At 38.2% G+C, this 16,777-nt stretch overlaps 1 protein-coding gene across 2 annotated transcripts in view; it reads right to left on the minus strand.

Moving 5' to 3' along the window:
• The window catches only part of LOC136867403 (oocyte zinc finger protein XlCOF6), a 107,354-nt gene extending 92,592 nt beyond the window's left edge, over positions 1–14,762 (minus strand). The window contains exon 1 of one of the 2 annotated variants that reach the window (XM_067144599.2): positions 14,639–14,762. The gene's annotated coding sequence lies outside the window, so the exon portion shown is untranslated. The remainder of the gene's footprint in view (positions 1–14,638) is intronic. The other variant, XM_067144598.2, reaches the window with a different exon arrangement.
• Between the last annotated feature and the right edge of the window lie 2,015 nt (positions 14,763–16,777).

Here is a 16,777-nt window from a genome sequence, read left to right on the forward strand (position 1 = left end):
TTTACAATTCTTGTATTTATTATCCACACCAATTCAATACACAAAATAAAGGGACATTACAATACAAACATTAATTGGTACATGTATCAAGCATCTTCAGCCATCTTTTATACGATTGTCTCAAGGTTAAGTCATTCATTAAGTCCTATTTACAATAAATTTGAACATTAAAAATGTTTTACACAGTAAAATGTCATCACACTTAAAGAGTAAGCAAGAAAAATTGACAATTAAAATGTCTCATTAATGGACTAGACGTAAATTACATAATATTGATAAAATGTTGTCACTACTTAAAAAGTAAAAAAGAGAATTTGACAAGAGACTGTGTGTACAATACTCTTTGCGTCTGTAAACATGAGTACCTTTTTCTCTGTATCCCCTACTTTTTTTCCTGTTTGCATATTTATTTGAATTTCATGTTATGTTAATAAACCTTATTCTTGTGATCCCAATCCTTTATTGTGGGTACATTCCTTTTCTACTTCCTTTCATAAGTTGAAGAGGCACAAATTCAGTTCCTGGCAGTCTCTACCCTGTTCCAACCGGTCCACAAGGTAAGTAGTTTGTGTGCATTAGGGGTGGGTGGTGGTGGAGAGTTAAACGCTCTCCCCACTCCTAACGGCCCCACCTAAGCATAGCAGATGCGCACGGCCAGATCTACCAACTCTTAATGTTCAGGAACAAGAATCCCATTTATATTTGATTGAACTTCATATAAAAAGACATTTCAACAAAGCAAGAATAATGGAGAAATGATCAGTGGCAGAGGTCATCATGTACATTCCACCGAGGCAAGAATTTTTTTTGCTAGTTGCTTTACGTCACACCGACACAGATAGGTCTTATGGCGACGAAGGGAGAGGAAAGGCCTACGAATGGGAAGGAAGCGGCTGTGGCCTTAATTAAGGCACAGACCCAGCATTTGCCTGGTGTGAAAATGGGAAAGCATGGAAAACCATCTTCAGGGCTGCCGACAGTGGGGTTCAAACCCACTATCTCCCGGATGCAAGCTCACAGCTGCGCGCTCCTAACCGCACGGCCAACTCGCCTGGTTGAAGCAAGAAAACAAGTACTTGGCTGCAAAGACTGATGTCAATGTGGGAGAAGGTACTGTGCGCTTCGCTGAAATGCGTTGGTTCCCCTGTATTCAAAATCCATAAATCCAGTTGTCCTATTAACTGTTCCAACTTTCTTCCTTTGAGGTAAGGTATTTCAGAGCCACATAATGGGTGATGGGCATTCACATCACTCAGTAACTGAAAAGGAGGTGGGAGCTGATTTGTAATTACATCATTGATATTGAGAGTATGGCCTGGTGGGAAATAAATAGTGCAAACTGTAATTATGACAGGCAGCAAAACACATACCACTACTGCCTCCAGCTGGGTTCTTAGTGAAACCACTTCCCTGTGGGTATCAGAACGAATAGAAATATTAGGTCGTTGCCTAATTTTGTGCAGTTCTTATATTTTATATTTTATTTTACTGTCACTGTCACACACTGTAACTCACAATCACTCAGTGATGTATTCGCCTCCACTCTCCATGACCTTCTGCCAGCAGTTGAATGCCCCGCCTGTAGAACTGTTTTGGTTTTGACTGGAAGAAATCTGTTAACCATTGGTCAAGATAAACTTTGTCAGAAACACTTGCCCCTGAATGTGGTTAGAAAGAGAGCGGAAAAGATGGAAATCTCAGGGGGTAAGGTCAGGGCAATATGGAGGATGAGGAAGAGGTTCCCAGCCAACTTCAGCAATCACACCTTTGGTCAATTGTGCTGTTTGCAGACAAGTGTTATCATGGAGCAATAAGACTGGTTGTTGTTTTTGTCTTTTGTTGTCAATAGCAACGACAAGCCATCTTCACTGGTCACTATACACAGCAGAGGTAATCGTTACATTATTCGGAAGAAGTTCATGGTGAAGAATACCATCTTTGTTCCACCAAACACACAACATGAATTTCTGTGGATGGGCACTATCCTGACTCCCGTAGGGAACCTGAAATATTTGTCCCAAATGAGTAAGTTTATAATACCAATGTAGTTGGTCTGTTATTAAATATTATAAATTTTCCAGCTAACTCATTCCTGGTTGCCAGCGTTTCACCCTAGTGTGCTAAATTGGGATCATCAGTTGGTAAATAGCACACCCACCAAGACGCATGGCTAGTGCATACCGTGGAGGCCACTGCGTAGGCTACTTGGAACCACCGGCAGCGCCAATGCACTATGAAAGACGTCTCATTTCCAAAAATTGATGCCTGCCTGGCCATCAGATGACATAGATGTTGACTCCTGTAGGGAACCTTAAATATTTGTCCCAAATGAGTAAGTTTATAATACCAATGTAGTTGGTCCGTTATTGAACATTATAAATTTTCCAGCTAACACATTCCTGGTTACCAGCATTTCTCCCCAATGTGCAAAATTGGTAAATAACACACCCGCCAAGATGCATGGCTAGTGCATACCGTGGAGGCCATTACGTGGGCTACTTGGAGCCACCGGCAGTGCCAATGCACTATAAGAGACTTTGTTTCATGTCCAAAAATTGATGCCTGCCTGGCCATCAGATGACATAGATGCTGACTCCCATAGGGAACCTGCAATATTTGTCCCAAATGAGTAAATTTATACTACCAATGTATCCAACTTTTAGTCACATCTTCTGTAGGCAGGGGATACAGTGAATGTATTATTTATCTGCGTCCTCCACCCACACGGGGTTCTAATCCCTCTCTCTCCCACTACTCGTAGACCAACTGCGTTACCACATTTATTCGGTACTGTCTCTTTTGACAAGCATACTTCTTAGGAATTTCATGTCACTTGCCAGGATTTTACTTTCTTTTCGTTCGGTCATTACTAGCAAAAGTGAGGGCTAATATTAGGAAGGAACTGATACTGACTTCTATGCATTTACCCAATTTGAAAAGTGGGAAACCATACAAAACAAATGTCTAGGGCATTAGAGAGCTGAACTTCAACTCTTCCTAATTGTGTTTCCAAAGCTGAATGTACCCTTTTCCACATTCTCAAACCAATGTAATTATTAAATTAATGTAGTAATGGTCCACCTTTCAATACTATAATATGTAATATTCTAAATTACATTAATTAGGGACTAGTTTCGGCCTGGGCTGGCCATCTTCAGCCTTAATGTAAAACACCTAATAACTAAACAAATGTACATGCACACAATTGATATAAAAACAAATGAAAACAAATATATACAAAGTGACATTAAAAACTGGGATGGAATATGAATAAATATGAAAATGAACTAGGTTCTAACATCTCCTCTCCTTCTGACCTTCCCCTCCCCTCTCCTTCCTTTTCATTTGAATTTCACAACAGTTAGTCTGAAGCACACTTAACAATGGACCACACACCTCATGCTGTATTGAGAGGTAAGTCTCATATAACCTATGCCATCTAACTAACACATTCTTTCATTCAATTCATTAATTTAATTTTATCTAATTTATCAGGTTAACTTCATGGGCACCGCAATGAATCGCAAAAATTTTATACCAGACACAATGTATCTGTGTTAACCACATCTTCATGTGCTGTCCTGACAATGTCCAACAACATCTAACAGTTCCCTGTCAGCTAGTGGTTATTTACAGCAGTGTCCAATGGATTACATATAGCTAACACCACACATATAGATTTGATGACAAACTACAGGATCAACATTTACCAGTTCCTATTGAAATGATCAGCAGTATTAGAACTAACAGTTCTGTGTATATAAATTAATACTTAATACTTGAAATTATTCTCAATGATGAACATACTCAAGATGTTAGAACCTAGTTCATTTTCAAATTTATTCATATTCCATCCCAGTTTTTAATGTCACTTTGTATATATTTGTTTTCATTTGTTTTTATGTCAATTGTGTGCATGTACATTTGTTTAGTTATTAGGTGTTTTACATTAAGGCTGAAGATGGCCAGCCCAGGCCGAAACTAGTCCTTAATTAATGTAATTTAGAATATTACATATTATAGTATTGAAAGGTGGACCATTACTACGTTAATTTAATAATTACATTGTACTTGCAATTCAATACGGATCAGAACCATGAAGTTTATAACCTATGATCATTCTCAAACCAGTATAAAATTCATCACAGACACGAAACTATAACCTGGTCCTATTGGCAGGAAGTCACTATACTCAGCACTCTGCCACAATAGGGGTCAAATATGACATGCTAAGCTTTCTTAACAATAACAGTGGTAAGAATAATATAACTTATAATTGACAAAGAAATTGTAATAGTTCAAAATGAATTGTGTGTATGTAGAGTGAAAGCTATCATATTACTCATTAAGACTACACTTTACTGAGGGAAATATGGTTTGACTGATGATGTCAATTCTTCTCTTCCTCAAAAAGAGGAAGATAATAAATAACGGTATACTGCTTGACGTGCGATACATCAAGGAATTATCAGCATTGCTTTCTACAAGTATGCAAATCAGATATGAGGGAGAATCAAAATATAACCTTAATAAGGATCTTCCAATTATAAAATTCTGCTAGTGGCTTTACGTCGCACCGACACAGATAGGGGACGAGGGAGAGGAAAGGCCTAGGAGTTGGAAGGAAGCGGCCGTGACCTTCATTAAGGTACAGCCCCAGCATTTGCCTGGTGTGAAAATGGGAAACCACGGAAAACCATCTTCAGGGCTGCCGACAGTGGGATTCGAACCCACTATCTCCCGGATGCAAGCTCACAGCCGCGTGCCCCTACCGCACGGCCAACTCGCCCGGTCCAATTATAAAAGGAATAGCAGAAGACAATATTACAGTTTCATTATCCCTTTATCTTGAGGAAGCTGAGCATGCACACACATTTCCCATTGAAGGAATATGTGAACAATCTATAACAGTGGCTGTTCCTTTTGAAACATGTGCAAAAGGAGCAGCGAGTTACATTTTTGGGTACTGAGGGGGGGAAAACCAGCAGATTATCGCAGCAAAATCAGTATGGTGACTCGAGAACGTTGCCATAGCAGGTACACAGAAACTTGAAAAGTAGAGTTTCAAGTTTGGTTATGCAAATCACTCTGCCTAAACTTTCTCTTTCCACTAGGTCTCAGAGTATAAACCGAATTTTGGGTACAAGGGTACGTGCAATCCAGGTATCCGGAGAGTAAATGTTGCTCAAAAATGTGTACATAGATGAACAAGGATATTCACTTAACATGCAAGTGCAAACTACTAAACATTTTGAACTCAAGCATAGGTGGTCACAAACATTTGTACTCGGAAACTTGAACTGGCAGAGTAGCCGAGAGGTGCATTGGCTTCTCAGTCGGGTGACTGGAGTTAGATTCCCATTGACTGAAATTATTTTTTACTACCAAAAAATACATATTTTCACAATTGAAAGACAAATCTCAGGTGCCCAGTCAACATGGCAATGAAAAATAAGAAAGTGTAGGCATCTAAAATGAATGAATGAATGAAAGATTTTTTTTTTTTTACAGCAAACTCATCAATATTGTAGCAATACTGCCAATATCAAGAGCTTCGTGTGAAGAGGGTTTAGTACTTTGAATCAACTCCAAAATAAATTGAGATCTTCACTGCAAACAGATAGTATCCGTAGATCCATATGAATGCCCCAAGCCCAGACAATTCTGAACTGACAAAAGCAGCAGAGCATTGGTATTTTTCAACAAAGGGATACAGAAATGTTAGGAGGAGTTAATAAAAAGGAAGCAGAGGTCGTGCTGAAGGTGATGAGGTCGAACTAGTTATCTTAATTCTATAGAGGTAAGTGGTTTATATCTTTCTTTTCTTTCCTCTTGGCTCCTAGACTTTTTCTGGCTTATCCAGACCTGTTCTAGAATTCTCTCTACTTTGCTACAAGGACCACAGCTAACCTCATAGTGTAGGCCTAACAAGTTCAACCCTTACTCAGAAGCATCAGGTAAGATTTCTGGCTAGTCCAGGAATTTTATTTCTAGGCTGAAACAGAGTATATTATCCGCGCACTTTTTAGTGATAGATTTTTGTACTCGTTGGAGAAGTAAGAAGGGTTCCGTCAATACTGCCAACGGAATGGAAATGAAATCTGAATTGAATCGATAATATGATCGATCGATATGAATTTTATAAACCTTTATTATTTTAAGCAAACAACTGTGTCACACACACACAATATTTAATACTATATAACATTTCTCGTTGCGAAACTTGTTCCTAGCATGAATTCTATGGTTTGGCTTTGCTGTGTAAACAACAACAGTACGAGTTCTTAAAGTGTACGCCAGATGGCGCACAGCGATGATAAGCGATTCTTAGTTTGTGTTTCAAAGGTTGCCAATACGAATCTCGAAGATAACCAAAGTCGACCGCTTCAGCACAAGGGTGTAAATCTATCACTAAAAAGTGCGCGGATAATACTTAGCTTTGTGAGGCCAACTGACAACTGGCCAATACGAGGGGCAGTGAATCTGCACAAGAAAGCTAAACAATACGGCTGCATGTTGAACATGAGGAACCTTATCTGCAGGCAATCGCTTTTAATGAGATGCTGTGCCATGGTTTTCTTTTAATGTCCATTAGCCGTAATATAGGGTATCCCATGTCAGGGTACTCACCTGTGCATTTCACAAAGTTTTATTTTTTTCAGCTAGAATTTAGGAACAACACGCTGAATTACATCATTTATAGTATTATCAAACTCAAATATCACTGTAAATATAGGCTATAACTCTTACAGTTATAACAAAACTATTTCACTGTAAATTACGTTTCAATAGGCCTAATTCGGTTGTCTTGTCTATTATCAACAAGAGACAATAACAAACATGAGGCAGACAACAGAAAAATGCTTTGAGTTCTGTGTCCCTGCCTATATCTGTTTCCTTGATTATAAAAAGGCCTTCGACTGTGTCAAGTAGGACAAGTTGTGCGAAGTGCTCAATGAATGTAGTGAGTCCCAAAACACTTAATGTCATTATTGAAAGGTCTTTATAATAGTCATAATGCAATCGTAAGGGTGGATGGTGAACGCTCAGAATTTTTCAATGTGACAAATTGAGTCAGGCAAGGTTGCATACTGTCACCCCAACTCTACAACAACTATGCCGAGTATGTAATGAGAAGAGCACTGGATGGCTGGGATAGTGAAATTTCTATTGGTGGTAGCAAAATCAACAATTTACGCTTCACTGATGAGACTACACTCATTGCGAGAAGTGGACAAGAACTTGATGAACTGCTCTCTGGAGTAAACATCATTAATTTGGATTTTGGTCTAGAAATTAACAAGTAAAAGATCAAACTAATGGTTATCAACAGACAAAGTCAAATCCCAATCCAAATGACAGGATGCCTGAAAGTTCTGGAGTTGGTAAATGATTGTGTATATCTGGGGTCCATAATCAGTAACGCGGGACACTGTGGTAAAGAAATAAAATGACCGATTGTCCTAGGTCAAGCCACAATGGTCTGGCAGAACCAGGCATTATCCAAAACAGTGAAAATACGATTGGTGGAATCACTGGTATTTTCTGTTTTCCTGTACAGTTGTGAGACCTGGACTGTGAAGGCTAGTGACAAGAGCTGAACAGATGCCTTTGAGATGTGCAGTTGGCGGAGAATGCTCCGTATACCATGGACATACATACGTACATTCATTCATTATCATTATAGACTGTTATGCGTTTCAGCGTTCAGTCTGCAAGCCTATGTGAATTTACTAAACGTCGCCACAATCTTCGATTCGCAACTAGTGTTGTGGCCTCATTTAGTTCTACAGGCCTACCTCTTATCTTCAAATCATTAGAAACCAAGTCTAACCATCGTCGTCTTGGTCTCCCTCTACTTCTCTTACCCTCCATAACAGAGTCCATTATTCTCCTAGGTGACCGATCCTCCTCCATTCGCCTCACATGACCCCAACACCGCAGCCGGTTTATGCGTACACCTTCATACATCGAGTTCATTCCTAAATTAGCCTTATCTCCTCATTCCGAGTACCCTCCTGCCATTGTTCCCACCTGTTTGTACCAGCAATCATTCTCGTTACTTTCATGTCTGTTACTTCTAACTTATGAATAATTTATCCTGAGTCCACCCAGCTTTCGTCCCATAAAGCAAAGTTGGTCTGAAAACAGACCGATGTAAAGATAGTTTCGTCTGGGAGCTGACTTCCTTCTTACAGAATACTGCCAAGCGCAACTGCAAGCTCACTGCATTAGCTTTACTACACCTTGATTCAATCACTGCCTTCGTAATGATCAGGCCGTAGTGTAACTTCTGTGACGTCACGCAAAGAGGCGGTCGGCTAGGTCCGTCCGACCCGCGCAATGCATGCACATATCGTTGTAATGCGATATAATTTGTCTTTTAGTTACGAAATATTAACGATTGGTTGCATTAATATAACAGATGAAAACAATAACACTGTGATCTTTCGAAATATAGTAAATAAGGCCGACATAATTTTAGGAAAATTTGGTTTAGAACGTGATAAAAACATTCAAAGCATAACGATTGTCTTACTTGTCAACGCACTCAACAAATCATATTTTTCATTGATAAAAGCATGGAGACAACGAACGTACAAAAATAAAATGTGTAATAATAAAAGGCGTTACCTCCATAACTTTAGATGTCCATAAATACGGCAGCTTTCCTGGTTTTCTTCTTGGAACTTCCGGCACTATCCTTCCAAGATCGTTTGGAGGCACTTTCTTCCACACAAACATTTGTTTGAATTTTACTGTAGTTATTTAGCAATACATTCGCCCAAATGGTAACACACCGGCCAGCAAGATATACTAATGTTTTCCCACATTCACATACAATTGTAGAGGAACTAAGTTGCATTGCTTCTAGTACCAGATGATTAAGCACAGATTTTGGGTCCTCAGAATACAAAAAAAACATTTTGTAACTATCAGAAACAAGAACTTCAAAAATTTTATACACCTGAATTCCAATTTCAAGTGAGAAACTAGATGGATACTTTAACCCTCCACGATTTAAATGGTTTAAATAACTCACTTCAGGGGGTAAATCACAAATTAAGTCTGAAGCTGTAATTAGAGTTGTCTTACACAACAAGCATTCACATCTGAGAGAGACTTTAAAGCTAACATAGCCAGCAAGAAATATTATTATTTCTAAAGTAGAGGATTCCATCTCAATTTCCTCACTTTCATTTATGACATGGTCATATTCAGCAGGCAAAAGGAATTCATTGGATATGTCCTGGTCTGAAGCTGCATTAATATCTTTGATCATCTCAGAAACATTGAAAATTGCTTGCCTAGACTTTAACTTCAGTAAATTTGTAACTTTTATTTTTCTCTCAGATTCTATTATCTGCTGAACTGAAACATTGTAGTTGCACCCACTCATCTGCCTATACTTTCCAAATCTTTGCTCCAAGTCATCAGTTTGAAAAGTGCCTAACATTACATAATGCAACTTCAGATCATTCAGAAGGTATTTACATAGTTCGAGCAAGGTCTCAGTGGAATGTAACAAAGCTGAAAATGTCTCCTTACTAAGCTTTCCACAACTTTTGGGAGAGTCAATGATAACAATATCATTCCAGCTTTTGAGCCAGGAGCAAAAGGAATACAAATACTGAACACTTTCCTGACCCATGTTTCTAATAGGCTCAGCATACTTCTCTCTCAAACGAATCCCCTTCTCTGGATGCTTCACATTAACAATCATCCACCACTTCCTGATAATTTGCAACCACTCTTTTGTACCCTCTGTATCCTGGATAGTAGACATTGCAGCAATTGTTTTATCATCAAAAAGCGCTACGGCATAATTAACATTTTGTCGTTCAAAACTGTTTGGATAGCACACTCGATAGGAAAGACTTGGGGCATGCTTTACAAGATGAAGTTTCTGGTCCTGATAAATTCTTCTGACATCCTGAAATTTACACAACTGAATGGTGTTAACATCGTTCATTGATGGGTAGATGAAAGTACTGTCCCTCTCGTTTAACCAATTATTTCTTAAATTCTTCAACAGATGAACTGTATCAAATAGTAAAAAGCACTTCTTCTGACTGTCACAGGGGTTAAAGATAAACGGGTGGATCACACTATCATTACTTAACAGTTTGTAACATTTAACATTAACCTTAGCATTGTCTGCAATAACAGCAACAACCTCATAGCCTGCTTCATGAAGTGTGCGTAAGACATTCATTACTGACTGATAGAGAAAATCAGCATCCATATTTTTTACTGGCAGTAAAGCTACTACATCTTTCTGTTTTGACAAAATAGATTTAATCATAAAAGTCTGAACAGTAGTTGCTGATGTAAGATCCAATGAATTCCTTGCCATGCCAACAATTTTGTTGCCTTTGTATGTAATTTTCGGTTTAACATATATCTCATCTAGCAACAGACATACCAGTTTTTCATGCGCTTCCAGGGCATCACATTTTACTTTCAGATACTTCTTAAGTGAATCATTAACATCAGAACTAATGCTAGATAAAGTGAATGTTTTGAGATAAGAGGGATGTGGCAACACAAGAATTTCCAAATTCCTAAGAAATCTGTAAGCAGCAGGAAATGAATAAAAAAAGCTACAGGCAAAAACTAAAGTATCAACAGAATACCTCATCTGGCTGGAAAATAAAAGTGCAAGCTGTTCACTAATGAAATCCAGAGCAGCTTTTATTCTGCTTTCCTCACAAACATCATTACACTCTTTAAGAACAACCTGGATATGTCTAATTTTATCCTTAATTGTAACATCTTTACTTTCAAGGTTGTTTACTGCCGTTAACAAATTAACCAGTTTAGAATAAGAGTTGCATAATAGCTCTGGGCCTAAAATATATGAAAACTGCCCTACCTCAATATTTATACTATCAACAAAAATGTTTACTTTTAACTCTTTATCAATGGTCACAGTTCTTTTAAGGGATGCACAATCACTGAAATCTACATTCATAAAATACAATTTCTCATTTTTACCTTTGACTATCCAATCTAAATGATTATACTTTGATTCATTATTTAAAACCTGATCTAAATTTGAAATTTCATCTGCTGACAACCACTGAGTATATTTCCTGTTTTCATTCTCGATATAAGTTTTTCTTCTTTCCTCTGGATCTTTACGATAAACGCGACTGTCTGAAGTAAGATACTTTGGTAAATTTGGAAATATTGATGGTACGGCATCACTTGTCAGTTCCAATTTCTTGCGTGGTACCACCAATTCAGTACCTAAGCAAAAAAATTGGCCCATTTGTTGTTGTCTACAAGATAAACATCATTCATACTAGCAATAGTTTAATTTTTCAGTGTTATAATAATGCTAAAATCAGTTAACAAAGATTAGGATTTATAAACTGCATTCATTTCTACATTTTAAGCTGTGTTTTAATCTTACTTAGCATGAGAGGAAAAAAGGCAGCTAATTCTGAATATTCCCTACCCAAGAAACATCACAAATTCAGGCTCAGTTATTGCCCATTTAATTACTTGTAGGCTTATTCTGCAAAAATTCACTACTATAAATCTGTACCACAAGAAGAAAGACAAAAGCAGGACTCACCATCAGCACGGGTTGCTCTGATTTCTCTCACAATCTGGTCTTCAGGAAAATGAATTATGCATACTCCCGTATTCTTTGTAATTGTTAAATTTTCCCTCGGTATTTTTCTCTTCCATAAATGAATTCTTTCCTCATCCGAAGGAAATGAAAATACTGGTGTATATTCACCTGAGTAGTTGGATTTGCATCCTGGCACACAACAACTTTTTGGCATAATGGCAATCGCTTTTCACACACACTTCAACTCACAACACATTGTATTAACACAGAACAGAAAATATTCAATTAATGTATTTAACAAGGAGCAATAAATCCTCTGAATTAACTCAGCTCCCCACGAAGAGATAGCATACCTAACCTAAACAACCTTGTCTCACTATTTCAATTACAGCTACTTATGTGGATCTCGCTTTGATGAATTACGATAATTTAGAAGAAAAGGCATTTAACATACTTAAAAATCAATAATTGACTTTCAATAACCCCTATTATTCACAGAAAGCTTTCAAACACTTCGTATTACACTCGGAGATGCAACTCGTAACATTCGCCCTAATCGATCAGCTGATTGCCTTCGCGCGCTTCCTACAGTATGGCCTGTTGCATTACGAAGGCAGTGATTCAATCTCACTTACAATATTACCATCCTGCTAGAACAAACAACCTAAATACTTGAAATTATCGACCTGTTCTAGCTTTGTATCACCAATCTGACATTCAATTCTGTTGAATTTCTTACCTACTGACATCAATTTAGTCTTTGAGAGGCTAATTTTCATACCATACCCATTGCACCTATTTACAAGTTCCAAGATATTAGACTGCAGGCTTTCGGCACAATCTGCCATTAAGACCAAGTCGTCAGCATAGGCCAGACTGCTTACTACATTTCCACCTAACTGAATCCCTCCCTGCCACTTTATACCTTTCAGCAGATGATCCATGAAAACTATGAACAGCAAAGGTGAAAGATTACAGCCTTGCCTAACCCCTGTAAGTACCCTGAACCAAGAACTCATTCTACCATCAATTCTCACTGAAGCCCAATTGTCAACATAAATGCCTTTGATTGCTTTTAATAATCTACCATTAATTCCGTAGTCCAGCAGTATGGCGAACATCTTTTCCCTCGGTACCCTGTCATATATTTTCTCTAGATCTACGAAAGATAAACACAACTGCCTATTCCTCTCGTAGCATTTTTCAATTACCTGGCGCAAACTGAAAATCTGATCCTGACAGCCTCTCTGTGGTCTGAAACCACACTGGTTTTTATCCAGTTTCCTCTCAACGACTGATCGCACCCTCCCTTCCAAGATGCCAGTGAATACTTTGCCTGGTATACTAATCAATGAGATACCTCGATAGTTGTTGCAATCCTTCCTGTTCCCTTGCTTATAGATAGGTGCAATTACTGCTTTTGTCCAATCTGAAGGTACCTTACCAACACTCCACGCTAATTTTACTACTCTATGAAGCCATTTCATCCCTGCCTTCCCACTACACTTCACCATTTCTGGTCTAATTTCATCTATTCCTGCTGCCTTATGACAATGGAGTTTATTTACCATCCTTTCCACTTCCTCAAGCATAATTACACAAACATCATTTTCCTCCTCCCCATGAGCTTGGCTGTTTGAAACACCACCAGGATGATTTCCTTTTACATTGAGATGATGTTCAAAATATTCCCTCCACCTCTCCAGTGATTCCCTGGGATCTATTATGAATTCACCTAAATTACTCAAAACACTGTTCATTTCCTTTTTTCCCTCCCTTCCTAAGATTCTTTATTACTGTCCAGAAATGTTTCCCTACTGTTTGACCTAGCCTTTCCAGGTTATTACCAGAATCTTCCCATGACTTCTTTTTGGATTCAACAACTATTTGTTTCGCTCTGTTTCTTTCATCTATATACAAATCCCTGTCTGCCTCGGCCCTTGTTTGGAGCCATTTCTGATAAGCCTTCTTTTTACGTTTACAGGCTGCTTTCACTTCATCATTCCACCAAGATGTTCGCCTTTTCCCATCTTTACACACAGTTGTTCCTAGGCATTCCCTTGCTGTTTCTACTACAGCATCCCTGTATGCCACCCATTCACTTTCTATATCCTGCATCTGCTTACTGTCTACTGCTCGAAACTTCTCACTAATCATATCCATGTACTTCTGTTTAATTTCCTCGTCGTGGAGATTTTCGACGTTTAGTAAATTCACAGAGGCTTGCAGACTGAACGCTGAAAGGCATAACAGTCTATAATGATAATGTATGTATGTATGTATGTATGTTAACCTCTCCAGAATCATGTAGAAGCTAAGCAGGCTTCTTCTCAAAGCATGATTTTTCTCATCCTACAAGTATATTTCTAATGAATATTTATGTTTATATATTCATAACTCTAGGTCTGTTGGAGATAACAACCTGAAATAAAAACAGATGTGAGTACATGTGCTACAAATTGTGTAACTTACTGTAAAATAAAATCTCAGATGAAATTATCTTTACATTTTTACTGCATGGGAGTGATAGTTGGGTGGTCTCAGGCTATCTTATGAATAATTTGGAAAAAATCAGTTTCCGGCGTTTGTTTCCTGGTGAAATACACTGTTATATTTCTCTTGGACATAGTTCTCATTAGAATAGATAATGCCAGCAATATTCTAATTTTATCAGCATCATATGATGTTCATTCGCTTAACCCTGACTTTCTAAGTAGTGTAATCTTGGCAGCCTCTTCAGCCTAACATACAGTCAGCAATATCAGTTTATATCATTGTCGGAAAACAATTTAGAAATATTCAAATAGACTATCATTGTTTACAACCGGCAATGTCTGCTTACATTCCGTTTGCCGTATGTACGCCCTCTTACGCATAACCTACCTCTTGTAAAACCGTCAATTATTATGTTGAATATATTTCAATTATCTTTTATTAAATCCTAAGTACAATATAGGCCTGCCCAGTAAATATGTATTGTACATCTGTATAACTTCAAATATGTATTGTGCAAGGATCATACAAGAGAATTTGTGTATTGTGAATACATCTAACCTCAAAATCCGTGTATTGTTGTTGGTGGTGGTGGTTTTTGGGCTTTTATCGAGCTAATTTCGCCCAGTCCACAATCCTTTACTTGCTGAATAACACTGATACAATTGAACACATCAAATATGAATCGTCTTCGTTTTGAAGGGATTCGCACCAAATACACTACGTATTTGCTCACACCTTAGCCTACAAGGAATACAAAGCCTGCCCAATAGCCACTCTTAGCTGTCAACCCTGTGGATGCTATATTTGCCGCTAGAGGCGCTGCAATTCAACCTCACACGAACACCTCGGTTGGCGGTATTTCTACACGGTGTATGCTTACTGGTGACGTTTACTACGAAAGTTGAATGTTAATATCGATAGAAATAACGAACCTCAATAATAATTTTGCTTTGTCCCAATCCTTGGCTGAATGGTCAGCCTTGAGGCCTTCGGTTCAGAAGGTCCCGGATTCGATTGCCGGCCGAATGGGCGATTATAATCACGTCTAATTAATTCTTCTGGCTCGGAGACTGGTGTTTGTGTTTGTTGGTATAGTGATTACTAGACCTCCGATTTTTAGGTGCTAAAATGTTATTTTAGCTGCCTAAAACAGACTCTCAAATAGGCTCTACAATATTTTTAGGCAACTGCATTTCTACATATCTTAATATGCATTATTTAAAACACCATGTTGATTTTGCTAAATTGATAATAATTCGTTGTGGGGAAATATAAAACAAGTTTCACTCGCCTCTTGCTGCAAACGTCGCAGAATATAATTTTACCATCCGGTGTGAAACGGGTGATCTCTTGTAAATTGAGTATGAATTGGAATCTGACACTTTCGGCTTAATTCACACACTGACCAAATGGGAAAAAAGTATTGTCAAAATACGTCAATCATATTACACTGGTGTACTGCTGCGTTCAGTTTTGTAAATAAGGCTCTAGAAATAAAGTTCCTGGGACTAGTTTCCATGAATTCCTTTGCTAAGGGCCAACTAGGGAATTATGGATTAAAGCAATAACCAGACAAGGTATGGTGCAGTAAATAGGCAATGTGACGGCAAAAATTAGGTTACTTATTATTATTGCTCCTGTTCTGATGATAATAATTCCCCTATTCTGTTGTGTAAGTGGTACCAAGATAAGTTATGGAACCCTAGTGACCGCTCCGTCGAGTGTTGCAATGGTATATATTGGAGGGCATTTGGTAAGAGTTGTCGAAGACCACATGCCATGTCAAGAGTGTATTGATAAAATTAGTAGTATCCAGAGTCTATCTCCACTAACGTCATTAATAAAATCAAAGACAGTGGTGGTCTCACGTCTCAGGTATCCAAAGCCAAGTTTTGTTTCACTGCTGATGGAACTGGGGCGAGTAAGGGACGAAATTTTATCGGTAACGCTGGGCAGTCCAAAAATAGCACAAACATTAACCGAAATACTATTGCCACGTGTTGCTAAAAATCCTATTCTACAGTGAGGGAAAAGTTATCATCCTGAGGAACAAAGCAGAATAATACTGCAGAAGTTTCTGCACCCATCTGTCACTAACTACGCTAATAGCATGACAGATGAGTATCGCAGAGAATACTTCTCGAGAAGAAAAGCAATTTATGAGAAGAAAATATCAAGGAAAATAGTTAAAGTCGTTCCTTTTCACTAAAAATCTACGGTGCGGTAGTAAAAATATCTAGTTGAGCCCTTATATACTTTTAAATGCCAGACATAAATTTCGACAGTTATATGTGTTATCTGATATGAAAACCCACAGCTGAATTGAACTCCTAGGGGTAAAAGGTGAACATTTATTATTTTCTAATTCATTCTGTTCAGTAACGTATATAATATACAGGAAGTATAGTGTAGAGATAAGTTTGTGTTGGTTTTAACTCCCGTTACCAATGCTACCGAGTGCTGATGTGAAGTGGCATACTAGCGCTGCAGCGGTCAAGACGCGCACTGCCAGGCGGACACTGTTTCTGAAGAGAGTACTGAGAGTGAGCAGGCTTTGTATTCCTTTTAGGCTAAGCTTACACTACTATATTCAGGGTTGCCAACTCCTAGATACTCATTATCACCAGATATGGATTTGGAAAACACCAGAAACCACCAGATCTGGATTTGAAAACTCTATAAATTCTCCAGATGTAG

This window comes from Anabrus simplex, chromosome 3 (assembly GCF_040414725.1).
Source record: "Anabrus simplex isolate iqAnaSimp1 chromosome 3, ASM4041472v1, whole genome shotgun sequence".
NCBI lineage: Eukaryota > Metazoa > Arthropoda > Insecta > Orthoptera > Tettigoniidae > Anabrus > Anabrus simplex.